This window comes from Sciurus carolinensis, chromosome 4 (assembly GCF_902686445.1).
Source record: "Sciurus carolinensis chromosome 4, mSciCar1.2, whole genome shotgun sequence".
NCBI lineage: Eukaryota > Metazoa > Chordata > Mammalia > Rodentia > Sciuridae > Sciurus > Sciurus carolinensis.
This window is the reverse complement of record NC_062216.1, coordinates 144,342,908-144,358,848: the sequence shown is the minus strand read 5'-3', so window position 1 is coordinate 144,358,848 and position 15,941 is coordinate 144,342,908.

The window sequence follows — 15,941 nt, the reverse complement described above, 5'->3', positions numbered from 1 at the left end:
TGAATATGTGTGTGTGTTTCACATAATTCACATAGTTATAATCTTATGTACTATGACAACTCATCCTGATTATGTTTTCTTTATTCTGCAAGATAAAAGCTGTGGGTCACACAAGAGCCTCATTCAGCTGGTCCCAAAGCCAGATATTTTTGCACTGTTTTTTAAGAGCTGAAATGAGAAGTTTTTTAGTTAGACTCCAAATACCTGGAAAATGTTAGATGCCTTTCTACTATTATCTTTTATATACAATATAGTATTGTTTATTATTTTTACATATGTGATTTCTATTACTCTTTTATATACAATATATGATTGTCACCTATGAGCTACAACCATTCATCCATTCTTTATATGATTTAAGGCACTTTAAATTATTTCTACTTGTTTTAAGTCCCACAGTATGACTTATGTTTGTAAATGTTCAATGTATATTAGAAAATAATGCATATTCTGCTTTTGTTGGGCCGTTTTGTAAATATCAGTTAGGTCTGGTAAGTTCAAGGTGTTGACTATGTCTTCCATTGGTTACTGTTTTTCTGTCTAGTTATTCTGTGAATCTTAGAGAAAGTGTTATTGATGCCTCTGTTATTTTGGATTGGCCTACTTCTCCCCTCACATTCATTCATTTTTGAAGTAGTTTCTATGTTCATAAATATTTAGTATTTTGAGGTGCTTTATGGCTGTAACCTTTATCATTATAAAATTATCTTTTTATGCCTGACAGTAGTCTTTGTTGTGACGTTGATACAGCTGACTCAGCTTTCCTTTGATTAGTGTTAACATGGCTGATCTTTGTCAGAACTTATTTTAACACACTTCATATTGAAATTGGTCCCATGTAGGGAACATGTTTTTGAGGCTTGACTTTTATCTCCAAATCTGGAAGTATCCTTGATTGGTAAGTTTAGATTATTCATCACTATGGCCATTAATATGGTTCAATTTAAACCTCTATCTCACCACTAGGTTTCCATTTATGTCTTCTTTGTTCCTCTTTCATTGTTTTTGGCTCTATTTTGTAGTAGTTGGTTGGTTTTTAATGACATTTTATATTCTGGTTTTTGCATTGACCTATTAGTTGTAAATTATTACATTATTGTTGTGTTTGCTTGTGACACAAAGGGTGTCAAAAGCTCTAGCTAACGATTGAGAGGAGAACTGAGGGTATAGTTCAGTGGAAAAGTACTTACCCACCATGTGGGAGGCCCTAGGATCCCTACCACCACAGAGGGAAGGAAGAAGCAGGACAGGGAAGGAGGAGCATGAGGGAAGAAAAGGATGACTACCAGTAACACACCTGTCATGGTTTACTTCATGTGTCAACTTGACTGGGACTTGGTTGTCTAGACACTGGGTTAAACATTAATCAGAGAGCCTGGTGCAATGGTGCACGCCTGTAACTCCAGCAACTCAGGCCAAGGCGGGAGGATTATTTGAGACCAGTTTCAGCAACTTAACGAGGCCCTAAGCAACTGTGTGAGACCCTGTCTCAAAATAAAATTTTAAAAAACCCTGGGAGTGTGGTTCAGTGGTTAAGTGTCCCTGAGTTAAACTTCCGGTACAAATAAATAAATAAATAAATAATCTGAGTATCTATGAAGATGTCTCTTGATAACATTAAGATTTGAAACAACAAAATGACTAAAGGAGAAAAAGCACATTATGGGGAACATCCTAGGAAGAGCTTGTTAGGAAGGACTTATTACAGAATCTGTTTGTATTAGTTAACTTTGGGGATGGAGTTAAAGGTCACTAGGCTTTCCTATGGAATAAAGACTGACATAAAACAGGGAAAGTCTATGTTTAATTATATTAATGCATTCATATTTATGGCCCAGGAAATTAAATACAGGCAAAAAATAAAATCAGTCAAGAAATTATTATCATTCATACTGGTCAGAATAAAGAAATGTTGAATCACTTTTTTTGACTGAACTATGTTCATGTTTCTATCTGTGTTCAGGCAAGATTTTTTTTAATTTATTCTTTTTAGTTATATAAAACATTAAGATACATTCTCACATATTACAAAAGCATGGAATATAATTTGCTCTATTTCAGTCCCTAGCACTTATCTTCCCTCCTTTCTCCTCCCGATCCCTTCCCTCTGGGTTACTTAACTTTCTGCAATTGATTTATAGTATTTTTTTGAAATTAGCATCCTATGGATATACTATACAAAACTTCAGTCAGACTAATTCTACTGTTCTTCCCTTTTCCCATATCTCCATCCTCCCCCTTTATTTCTCCCCCTTCTATTTTTTTGATTAGCTTTCACATATCACTGAAAATATTCAAATTTTGAGTTTTTGGGACTGACTTATTTCACTTAGCATGATAGTCTCCAATTCCATCCATTTACTGGCAAATGCCATAGTTCCATCCTTCTTTATGACTGAATAATATTCCATTGTATATATCTACCACTTTTGCTTTATTCATTCATCTATTGAAGGGTACCTAGGTTGATTATGGAACCAAACTTAAATATTGTGAATTGTGCTCCTAGAAACATTGATGTGACCACATCACCGTAGTATGCGGATTTTAAATCTTATATCTACACCAAGGAATGGGATAGCTGGGTCATATGGTGATTACATTTCTAGTTTTCTGAGTAATCTCAAAACTGTTTTACAGAGTTTTCTTAGTAATTTGCAATTCCACCAACCATGTAGGAGTGCACCTTTATCACCGTATTCTTGCCAACATCTATTATTCACATTTGTGGTAATTGCCATTGTGACTACAGTATGAAATCAAAATGTAGTTTTGATCTGCATTTCTCTAATTGTTAGATATATTGAACATTTTTTCATGTATTTTTTGACCATCTGTATTTCTTCCTTTATAAGTGTGTGGTTCTTTTGCCCATTTATTAATTGGGTTATATGGTTCGTTTGGTTAGAAGTTTTTTGAGTTCCTTTGTATATTCTGGATATTAATACCCTATCTGAGAAGTTGTTGGCAAAGATCTTTTCCCATTCTGTAGGCAATCTGTTCATGCTTTTAATTGTTTCCTTTGTTGTGAAGAAGCTATTTAATTTGATGATATCCTGCCTATTGGTTTTTTATTCTATTTCTTGCACTTTAGGAGTCTTTTTAAGGAAGTTGATTCCTGTGCCAACCTGCTGGAGTATTGGACCTTCATTTTCTTCTAGTACTTGCAGATTGTCTAATTTAATTTCTAGGTCTTTGAACCACTATGGGTTGACTTTTGTGCAGGGTGAGAGAAAAGGGTCCAATTTCATTCTTCTTCACATGTATTGATTTCCAGTTTTCCCAGCACCATTTGTTAAAAAGGCTATTTCCCCAACATAAGTTTCTGGCATCTTTGTCTAGTTTCAGATAACTGCCTTTATGGGGGTTTGTCTCCTTCTCTTCTATTCTATTCTGTTGGTCTTCATGTCTGTTTTGGTGCCAGTACCTTGCTGTGTTTGTTACTATAGTTCTGTAGAAAGCATTTGACAAGTACAGCACCCATTCATGTTTAAAACACTAGAGAAACTAGGGAAAGAAGGAACGTACCTCAACATTGTAATGGCTATATATGGTTTTTTTTATTATAATTACTTTTTATTTTTATTGTGGTACTGGGGATCAAACCCAGAACATTCTGCTTGCAAGGCAAGCACTCTACCAACTGAGCTATCAACCAGCCCTGTAATGGCTATATATGATGAACCCAAAGTTAACATTAGACTGAATGGAGAAAAACTGAATGCCAAAAACAGGAACAAAACACACATTTTTCAGCATTCCTATTCAACAGTGTACTTGAAACTCTAGCCAGAACAATCAAGCAAGAGAAGGAAATAAAAGGATACAAACAGGAAAAGAAGAGTTCAAATTTTCTCTGCTGACAACCTGATCCTATATTTACAAGATCCAAGAAACTCCACCAAAAGACTTCTAGAGCTCATGAATAAAGTTAGCAGGATACAAGATGAACACTCATAAATCAATTGCATTCCTGTACTCCAATAATGAACCTGCTGAAAAAAGAAATAAAAAAAAACTATCCCATTCACAATAACCTAAAAAAACAAACAAAACAAAATATACAACTTTGGAATCAATCTAACAAAACAGGTGAGGGATCTGACAAGAAAAACTGTACAATGAATCAAAATGCAGTCTGAAAACAAAACAAAAACAAAAACAAAAATAACTATAGAACACTAATGAAAGAAATTGAAGAAGACATTAGAAGATGGAAAGATTTCCAATGTTTTTGGATAGGCAGAATCAATATTGTCAAAATGGCCATAATACCAAAGCAATATACAGATTCAATGTAGTTCCCATCAAAATACCATTGGCATTCTTGCAGTATTAAAATTAATATGGAAAAATAAGAGACCCATGAGAGCCAACACAATCCTCAATGAGAAGAATGAAAGAAGAGACATCACAATATCAGACCTCAGATTATACTTCAGGCATGATTTTTGATTGGTCCTGTCTCATTTTTATCCACAATAGCCTTGAAGTGTTCTTTGATGTTGGAATTCTGTGGGTTTTTTTTTTTTTCAGTGTGTTCAACAAGTAAACAGTCTAGTTCTTAGCTTTCAAACACTATATTTCTATTTTGTATCTCTGAGTTTGGTCTTTTATTACTTTTCCTTTATTTTGAAAAATTACTGCACTATGTTGCCATTTTTCTTCTCAACCTGTTTTTGTTCTTATGTATTTTTTCTATATATGTAATAAATTTTACACTGTGTTAGTATTACTATTTCTTTAGATACTCTTGTCATTTAAGTTTATTTGAAATATTTTTATATTTACCCATATTTTACCATTTCTGTCATTCTTCATTTCTTTTGGTTGATCCAGATCCAGATTTCCAACTGGTATCATTTTCCTTATGCCTGAGATACTTCCTTTAACATGTCTTAAAGTACTGGTAATTTTTTTCTTTTTAGGTCTTATATATTCATGTTGATTTTCTTCTCCCAATTTTACAAGATGTTCTTGGGGATAAAGCATTTTAGGATTTGTGGCGTTTTTCTTCTTTCAGTATGTGAAGTGCCCAAATCTTGAGTTAAACATAGTTCTGTGTCTGAGGGTAATTTCTAGAGATCACCATTTGAATCACAGGCAAAGTGAAGCAGATTGCTCTCCTCAAGATGTAGGTGAGCCTCAAATACTTTTATTAAAGATATTGCTTATTGTTCAAAGTTTAAACCGCTTTCAAAAAGAATTTACTCCATAATGTCTACTGTTAACCCCATCCGATGCCCATTCCATCTCAAAAATTTTTTGGTGTTCAACTCTAGAAGTACATACAATTTGGTACTTTTCTTTTTAAAATATAGCTTCCAATTCTCTATTTAACATTTCTAAGATTTCCTTTGCCTTTTTGATCAATAAGTTTTGGTTGTAATAACTGTAAAAATGTCTTTGTCTAATAACTATGATTGATGTCATTTCTTAATCAGTTTCACTAAACTGACTTATCAGGATAATAGTAGTCATATTTTCTCTCTTTTTGCATTCCCGGACATTTTTGACTGTATGATGAATTTTATCTTGATGAGTACTATGTATTTTTGTGTTCCTCTAAATATTCTTGAAATGTGCACTGGTGCTGCTGTTAATATATTTGGAATCAGTTTTACCTTTTTACTTTTTAAAAAATCTTTTGGACAGAACTAGAGAAATCTTTATTTTAGGTCTAATTTTGTCCAAGTATTGAATATTTTCTGATATTCTGGCCTATGGAGTAAGAGATTATTTTCACTATGTCATATGAACATATAAACTATTCCTGACCCTTTGGCAGCTCCTCTGACTGTTCCTTCAGTTCCCTCCCACTCATGTATTTTCTTCACAAATGCTGCCATCTGTTTTCTCTTCATTGCAGATGCAAGGCAGACCGTGTGACCTCAGAGAGCTATCTCTTCTTGCACTTCTCTCCTCTCTAGTATCTTGCCCCTCTCTCTCTATCTGCCTGGCCCTCCCTGGAATCTCAACTTTTGTCTCCTACACTGAGGGCAACACTTGGGTTTTGCATCTTCTTGCTCTGTGGTGGGAAGATTCGCTAAGCATTGGGTGGTAATATTTGGGGTTTAATTTATTTGTTTTCCCCATTTACAGATCACTTTCATGAACTAACTTATATCGGTGTCTGAAAAACCTTGTTCTGTGTATACTGTATTTTAAAACTTCTGTTTCCAGAGGGATGGTAAATAAAACATGCTACGGAATGTTGACTAAAACTTCAAGTTCTCTCCCTTCCCCCAACACTTGTGTGAAAGTATCAGTTTGAGTAAGTTTAATTAACTTGTCTTTAAGATCTCTGTTGTGTTTAATCCAGTGATAAATCTTCAAAAGAGTTGTGCATCTCTGCTTTGTGCTCTCACATGTATCATTTCCTTTATACTTTTTAAAATATGTTTGAGATGTTTAATAAATTCTTCACTTGTGGCATGTCATCTTTCCCATGAGGGTCTTCTAAGATGTTACTAAACATCATTTAATCACCAATTCATAAATCTGACATCTGTATTTTCAATGTTTTGTTTCTATTAGCTTTTTATTTCTTGGGATGCTTCTGTTGGTTCTTTTAATTCTTTCTATTCTTCATTTTGGTATTTATCATATACTAATTATGAAAAAGAACTATAGAGGAAAAATAGGATTTAGGGCAAGAAATAAGTATGCCTATTAATTGATTACTTAATTTCTGGCAAGTAATGAGGGGGTTATCTAGTCAGCAGATGAACTAGTACAGACAATCTAGTTATCTGTATGTGAACACATACTTTTAAGGCCCTTAGGTGGGAGGATCCTACTATCTTGATCTTAGGGTGATGTCAGGAAGGTCAGAAGGCTTCCTTCACCCCGACTCAGAGCTTCTTCTCCATCTTCAGCTTTCAGGAGACCCTAGAAACCTCAGAAAAGGTTTATTTCTCTTTACTTTTCTGCAGCAAAAGACTGCTGTGGTTTATTACTTGGTACTAGTCTTCTGATGGAGAAAGGAAGTTTTGGGGATTTCACTGGTTCAAACTCATTAAAATATAAACTGTGTTCACCTAAGCCTTAGGGTATACCTTTCTCAACATCCTGGCTCCTTGCTGCACTGGCCAACATATATTACCATATGTTTTATTCAGCTTTTTTTGCTGCTATGACCAAAAGACCTGACAAGAACACATTTAGGAGGAAAGGTTTATTTGAGGGTTCATGGTTTCAGAGGTCTCAGTCCATATATGGCCAATTCTGTTGCTCTAAGTCTTAAGTAAGGCGGAATATCATGGTAAAAGAGTGTGACAGAGGAAAGCAACTCAGAACATGACAATCAGGTAGCAGAAAGAGACAGAGAGTGCTGCTCAATAAGTACAAAATATAAGTCCCAAATTCATGCCCTCCCAAACCCCCCTCCTCTAGTCATAACTTACCTGTCTACAGTTATCACCCAGTTAATTCCTATCAGCCGATTAATGTACTGATTAGTTTAAGGCTCTCATAGCCCAATCATTTTACTTCTAAACTGTCTTGCATTATCTCACACATGAACTTGTGGGGGATACCTAATTCTAAACCATAATATTCTGCACCTGACCCTCAAAAGCTTATGCCTGTCTCACCATGCAAGCTACATGTAGTCCATTTTTAAGAGTCCCAGTAGTTTAAACAGTTTCAGTTATCGCCCAAAAATCCAAGTCCAAAATCTCATCTGAGACCAGAGGCAAACTCTTAAGTGTGAACCCTTATAAAAATCAAAAACAAGCTGTATATATCTAATACATAAATGCACAGGGTAAACACTTCACTGAAAGGAATGCATAGGGACATAAAAAGAAGAGATGGAACCAAATCAAGATCAGAATTCAACTGGGAAAACAAGTCCTATCTCTCCACAATCAGCATCTGGGACACAGGCATCAAGATGATCTCTCCAGTTGCAGATGCCTCTGCTGTCGCCCAGAGGTCTTCTCTGACACCACAGCTGCAGGCGTCTAGAGGTCTTTTCTCCGGCCGTCGGTGATGCTGATACTGCCAATGCCACTTCCCCTGCCCAGAGGTCACCTGGAGGTCTTCTCTGTGGGTGCTGCTGCTGCCACCGACGCCCCACCTGCTGCCAACACCACTGACCCACTGCAGCTGCTGCTGACCCGCTGTCTGCTGCCACTGACCCCCGCCACTACTGCTTCCAACACTACCCAGAGGTCTGCTGCCAGGGAGACTCCAGGTTTGGTTCTGTACAGCCACATCCATCTTGAGACACTGACCAAGGCCTGGGGGGTGGGAATGTCAGCAGGTTTGATGCCACTGCCATCTTGGGGAGCAGCCACCCCTGTCTGGGGAGGCTGGCCAGGATCTGAAGTTTCAGTATCAGGCTGCCTGTGGGTTTGGCTGTGCCTGGGATCTTTTCCTGGGAGTGCTGATCATCACCATCTAGTTGCTGTTTTTCAGGATCCCTCGTCCTTGATGGTCTCTCTCCAAATTCCAGTGACATTGAGATCTCGGGACTGCAACATGGCTGAAGCCAGGATATATGAAGGTCAGGTCAGTGGGATAGTGACTGGGTCTGCTAGGACTGGTTTGAGCCAGGCAGTCTGGAGGGAAGTCAGAAACAGGATTGAGAAACTTTTGAACACTGACGGAGATAGTTGTTCAATTTTTCATCAAGATTTATTTTTATTTTTTTCTTCTCCTGCATCTCTCTCCACCATATTTGGAGCAGGGTATTTTTCATGCATCAGTTTGTTGAGGATGGTGATAGATACACTGTGCTTTGCAGTTTTATTATATATTCTTATATTTTTAACTTTTTTACTCTTGGTATGTGTTCTTTCTCTTACTTGTCTGTTTTCCTGGATTCCCTTTCTAACTTTTCTCCACCAATCTCTGTTGGTTCCTTTTCCAGGCTTCCTATGAATTTTTACTTCTCACTTCTCTCTTCCTTCCTCGTGAACATCATGTCCTACACTATTTCTGTTGTCTCTGTTCACCATTTGAAATTGTGAACTTCTGGCAAATTTTCTGTTTATGTTGTGGACAGTGATTAAGCTCATCGTTTCCTTTTATAGAGAGAAAGCAGTAGATGCCTTGGTGGGAGCTATTAGATTTAAGGCTATATATTTTTTACACTGGGAGCTGTTAATATTGGTCTCCCTTTTAAAGGTGGGATACTGGAAATCTTCAGAGACAATATAGGTCTAGATTCATAAAACTAGATGGGAAAACATACAAGCAACATGAAGAAACAAGGAAACAAAATGCCCCAAACAAACCAAGATGTATCAATAAGATAATCTATTGACCACACAGTAGAAGAAATGGCCAAGAAAAAGTTTAGGATGTACATAGTTAAATTGATCTGTGAAGTAAAGAAAGGTATAAAGAGGGAAATCAAAGAAAAAAAACAGAAAGTGAAAGATCACTTCAGTAAAGAGTCAGAGATTCTGAAAACAAACAAACAGAAATCCTCAAAATGGGGGAATCAAGAAACCAAATTATAAATTCAATGGAAAGTATCACCAACTGACTAGACCATTTGGAAGACAGAAACTGAGGCAACAAAGACAAAATATTTAATATTGAAAATAATGTTGACCATGCAGAGAAAATGGTAAGAATCCATGGACAGAATATCCAAGAATTATGGGATAATATGAAAAGATCAAATATAAGAGTTTTGGGGAGATATAAACGAGTAGAGATACAAACCAAAGGAATGCACAATCTTTTAGATTAAAAATACCAGAAAAATTTCCCAAATCTAAAGAGCGAAATGGAAAATCAAATACAAGAGGTTCACAGAACCCCAAATGTATAAAATTACAGCAGACCCACTCCAAGACACATTATAATAAGAATGACTTAAATACAGATTAAGGCTAAAATCTTAAAGGCTGTGAGATTAAAAAAAAAAAAAAAAAAAAAAAAAAGCAAATTATATACGGAGGAAACCAATTTAGATCTCAACTGATTTCTCAACCTAGACCTTCAAAGCTAAGATCCTGGTCATGGAACAACATATTTCAAACTCTGAAAGAAAATGGATGTCAACCAAGAATTTTATATCCAACAAAATAAAGTTTCATATTTGAAGATGAAAAAAAATCTTCCAAGATAAACAAAAGGTAAAATAATTTACAATTAGAAATCCTGCCCTACAGAATACTTCCAACAAAATATTCCATGATGATGAAGTGGAAAAAAAAGTAAAAACCAGCAAAGGGTGTATGTAACTACACTAAAGCAATAGTCAATCAAAGGAGAAACTAAGTCAAATTAAAAATCATAAATAAACCAAAATGACCTGGAATACAAATCATATCTTAATAATAACCTTGAATGTAAATGGACTAAACTCATCAATCAAAAGACAGCGACTGGCTGATAGGTTTAAAAAACAAGACCCAACAATATGCTGTCTCTAAGAGACTCACCTCATATCAGATAAAGTGGACTTCAAGTCAACGTTAATCAGAAAGGACAAAGAAGCACATTTCATTCTACTGAAGGGAATTAAATATCAGCAAGAAGTAGGATTGTAAATATTTATGGCCCCCAAAATGGAGCATCTATGCGTATCAAACAAGCCCTTCTCAACTTCAAGAATCAAATAGATCAGAGCATGATAATACTGGGTTACTTTAAAATACCTCTCTCACTACTAGACAGATCTCCCAAACAAAAACTAAACAAAAGACTATGGAACTAAATAATACAATCAATAACTTAGACTTAACAGATAGATGGAATATTTTATCCATCAATGAATGAATACACTTTTTTCTCACAACACATGGATCCTTCTCTAAAATAGACCATATTTTATGCCATAAAGTAACTATTAGTAAATACAAAAAAACAGAGATAATACCCTGTATTCCATCAGATCATAATGGAATGAAATTAGAAATTAATGATAAAATACAAAATAGAAGCTACTCTAACACATGAACACTAAATAATTCACTATTGAATAATGAATTGATAGTAAAAGAAATCAAGGATGAAAAATAAAAATACTTAGAGGTAAATGAAAATACCAATACAGCATACCAAAATCTCTGGGACATTATGAATGCAGTACTAAGAGGAAAGTTTATTGCATTGAGCTCATTTATTAAAAGAACAAAAAGTCAACAAATAAATGACATAACATTACATCTCAAAACCCTAGAAAAAGAAGAACATATCAACACCAAAAACATTAGAAGACAGAAAATAATTAAAATCAGAGCTAAAATCAATGAGATTGAAACAAAAGACACAACTGAAAAAATTGACAAAACAAAAAGTTGGTTCTTTGAAAAAAATCAATAAAATTGACAAACCACACTAATGGTGAGAAAAAGAGAGAAAGCCCAAATTATTAAAATATATGAGGAAAGGAAATATCACAATGGACACAACTGAAATACAGAAGATAATTAGAAACTATTTTGAAAATTTATACTGAAATAAAATAGCATAAGACAGAATATCTCAAAGACATCAACAAATATCTGGAGACATAATCTACCTAAACTGAATCAGGAAGTCATACACAATTTAAATAGAACAATTTCAAGTAATGAAATAGAAACGCCTTCCAAAGATAACCAATTAAGAAAATCCCAAGACCAGTTAATTACTACCTTTCTTCCAGTGACTGCAGAGAACCTCAAAGAAATGATGACTAGAGGTCCTATATCAGTCATCCTTAATTGGAATCCAGAATTAAGGAAATAATCTAGATATGTATGTGTAGGAGGCTTTGGGTAAATTTCAGCATAGAATTTTTTGTTTTTCTATTTTATCAATTTGAATTTTTCTGAAAATTTAAATTGTATATAAACTATGCAGAAGAATGATCTTCTCATTTTAATTACAAAATAAAATAATGATATGGTTCTACCAAAGGAAAAACATGTATGACTACCTATAAGTATATATATTTATATTTATGTGCATGTATGCATATACATACATACATATATATATATATATATATTTATAGGTAGTTATGTGTGTGTGTGTATAGAAAGAGAGAGAAATAATGTGTGGTAAATATCAACAAATACTAAATCTAAATGATCACATATTAATGACCACTCTTTCAACTAATTTGAAAGTTAAAATTTTGAAAAAATGTAATCCACAATAGTCATTTGTTACATGTAGTCATGAAAAGCTGTACAAATAAAAATTATGAAGAACATTAAAGATAATTTATACAGTCAACTTATATGTTGTAAATTTTCAGTTATTTTTATACCCCCTCATACCTGATTATAAATTATTCATAATTATTGTGCAAGACTAGGTGAAGTAAAAAAATAATGTTCATTAGTTTATAGCATATACTTTTATTCGGATTGTGTTAGATATACTTACTGTGGGTATATCAAAAAGAACATTACGGGTAAAGGAAATACTTAAATCCATTAACATATTGATAAAAAAGAGAAACTGATTTTTCACTTTGACAAATTTATTGATCACCTTCTTTGTATAAGATACACAGTTAGACCTCAAAAGGTTATAAAGATGAATAAGTCATGCTTTGCTCTTAAGGATAATCAGCTTAATTTTGTTTCAATAACTTGATAGGTTGTTGAATCTATTTGTAATGTTTGCTTAAATTTAAAACAAATTATTTTTCATTTCAATAGGCAAACTACATATTTAGAAATATGCAGCGCTTCTTCTTTGTAACTAAATACACTTTTGTTTTGTTTTGGGTTGGCATTGTATTCTTTTAATGGAAAAACAGCTTTCATATTTAATAAGTCATTTTATATTCCAATTTCCATTTTTATGGACTATTTTTATCTGCTATTTTTCAGTCACCATAAGAAGTCTACATAATCACAGAAAAAACATTACTCTCAGAAAACTAAATATATTTAAATGCTCTTTTAAACATTTGATTTCATTAAAATTACATAAGTTTGTAAGATCAAAATATTTTAAGTACATTTCTAATGTGTGCATTCAAATGTTGATTAATGATGACATTTTTGATGGGCTGTTTTTCTTTGATCATATAATGGCAATGTCGAAATCCAAATGCTTTCACTTAGAAATTTGATGTATATAATATGTTACTAAATAACTGTTATATAATATCCTAAGCACAAATTTGGGAAATTCAGAGTAGTTTTTCAAGAAGTGATTGGATGTAATTTTTGCTTCATTAAAACTGCTTTGAAATTGATTTAAAGAGAATAGTAAATGATTTAAATGTAAGCCTAGTCCTTTACCAAAACTTTTAAGCTTTTACTAATTTATTGCTTAATGAACAGATCCTATCTTATAAATGAGACTCGATAGTCATCTTTTATATGGATATATTCATTTTGTTGTCATGAGAAAGAAATTTAACTATGAAAACATTTTCTTCTTATATACATATGAATATATACACATAGATACACAGTGCTAGTCAGTTTTTTGTTACCTACCCAAGTTCTTCTCTGCCATCTGAATCTTGATAAAAAATAACATCAACTAAATCCTCCATTTGGAGTACCACCTCTGTTGTTCCTGCAGCAATTTAAGCTCATTTTTTTGGTCCTAAAGTCAATTACTCATTCTCCATAGCTCTTCATATTCTAGGATTTCAGCACAATGGGTTCTTGTTCAACTCAGAATACCAGGTCTGTGTGAAATCTGGCTTTTCAACTCCTTGGTGAGTTTTGAATGCCTCAGTATTCCTTGTGTGTGTACTTACCCTTCCCTGTCCTTTTCCATCACAGCAGTGTTAACTATATGTGGGACTATAAAATTTATAACTGAAATACCATAAAACTGAAGGTCGACCACTGTTGGGGTGAACATTATTTCCTAGAGCATATCACAGTGCCCATTACATTCCTCCTTTTCCATGAACATTAAGGAATGAATTAATGAATACTTATTTGTTTCTACATGTATTCTTACAATAACTTCTGTTATTTAAGTTAATATTGAATTTGTAGCTTCCTTGCAATGGGCAAAAACCTGTTAGCTACTTGCAATCCACGCCATCTTAATATTCTTTTTCCACCATGTCTTTGTCCCTCCTGGTCTCATTCCTTGAAATATTCTCTATGGACATTTTCCTTTGATTCAGTTCTGTCTATTCTCTAAACAGAGTTCAAGCTGCACCTTTTCCTTAAATATACTGGCAGTGCTGGTTCAGGTTAAGTGTCTCTGCGGTCTAATACACACATTCATGATGGCAAATATCAGTCCAACTTTTTTGAATTAGAAACTGCTGTCTAAGAGATTATAAATATGTTACTGGTCAAAACCATTTCAATTTTTTTTTTTTGTAAGGTATACAACTTGTAACCAGTTAATATTTGTTGAGTAAAAAAGGTCGAAATCTTGTCTTTGATTCAGAGAACCTCACTCTATCTGTTCTTTTCACTAGAAGCAAATTCCAAGTGTTTCACAAATCTTACATATTAAAATTCATGTTACTACTTGTCATTAATTTAATATACAAATCAATTCACTTTTAAACCTTATATTATTAAGCAATGGAATATATGTTAAACATTGAGCCCTAGGGCATAAAGGATGTTCTAATATTGGCCCTGAAGATAAAAAGTTGGAAAAAATGACTGCTGATCACATCAGAACTGCTGATCTGTAAGCAGATGTAATATGGTATACCAGAAGTATGCTTCAGCTACAGTGGTAATCCTGACAAGGGAATACTCAGCTCCATCAGGAAGCAGAATTAATTTGGCTTTTGAGAAAAAGAAATGGTGTGTTTGAGGGTCAAGAATTGTATTCTGAAGAACAAAAAGGAGGAAATCATATGAAAAGGGATTGTAAGTCTAATGGAGGAAGGAAAAAAAAACAGTACATTCAGAAAAATATAACTCTCTCAATATTATTTGAATATAGGATGTAATGGGGGATAAACTAATCAATAAAGGTGCAGATGAGATCAGCAGAGGCTCTCCTTGGTGTCACATATTATACTGTGCTGAGAGCGTCTGACCCTTCCGTGCAGTTAATAAGAAGTCTTTGAGAGGTTTGAGTAAGGGAAAGATATGGTCATTTCTACAGAAAGAGAAATCTGTGAGGAATATCTACATTTTGAAAAGATCAGACTTAGAAGCAATTCTAACTCCATGGTGATAATGCAAATGCAGTAGGTATGAAAAATATTTTATTTTAAGAACCAATTTCATTAAGAAAATTGAACTAGTTGTCTATTTACATATTTCATATACTAGTAAAGAGCTATCCAATCAGAACAAATGAAATAAAAAATTTACAAATAAAGAGTACATCATGTTGAGAACAGCTAATTTCTAGTTTAGTCAGCAAATATCACACTAGTGCCCTTAACAAAATGGACAACAAAACAAACAAAAACAAAAAAAAGAAAAAAGAAAGAATACACAAAACTTATTTTATGTAAAGAAAATATGTTAATATTAATGAGAAAAAAATCATAATTTCATAATATTGCTTGTTAGTAAATGTTATATTTGGTTAGTAAAAGTGATCCATGGTTGGACTCTAATCATGAAAGTGATTCACCATTAGACTCTAGCAATTTTATTGGTGTTCTTCGAGGATTCAAGTAGAAATGTAGAATGAATAGTGTGGCAAAGGATACAATATACAAACAGTTGTAATTATAGGTCCTTGTTTTTGTCTTTCCATTTTGAATTATCCTATGTGAAATTCACTAGAGTAATTTCACAAGGATATAGAAGCATTTGCCCAAAATAGCCCCAGAAAAAGAGGGAAAAATGGTATCCACACAGTGATTTTGATTACAGTGTGTTTTCCCTTAAGTAATGAAATAGTGTTGCATATAAAGATGAAATTCTTTGTCAGTTCATCTTTTCTTCCCACCCCCACTCTTTAGGTTTTATTTATATTTTTTTTCCTATTGTGCTTTTATGTAAAAGTTAATAAGTAAACTGAAAGTTGCAAATGAAACTAGAAAGCCAGTCAAACTGGTATTATTGATGAACTTCTTG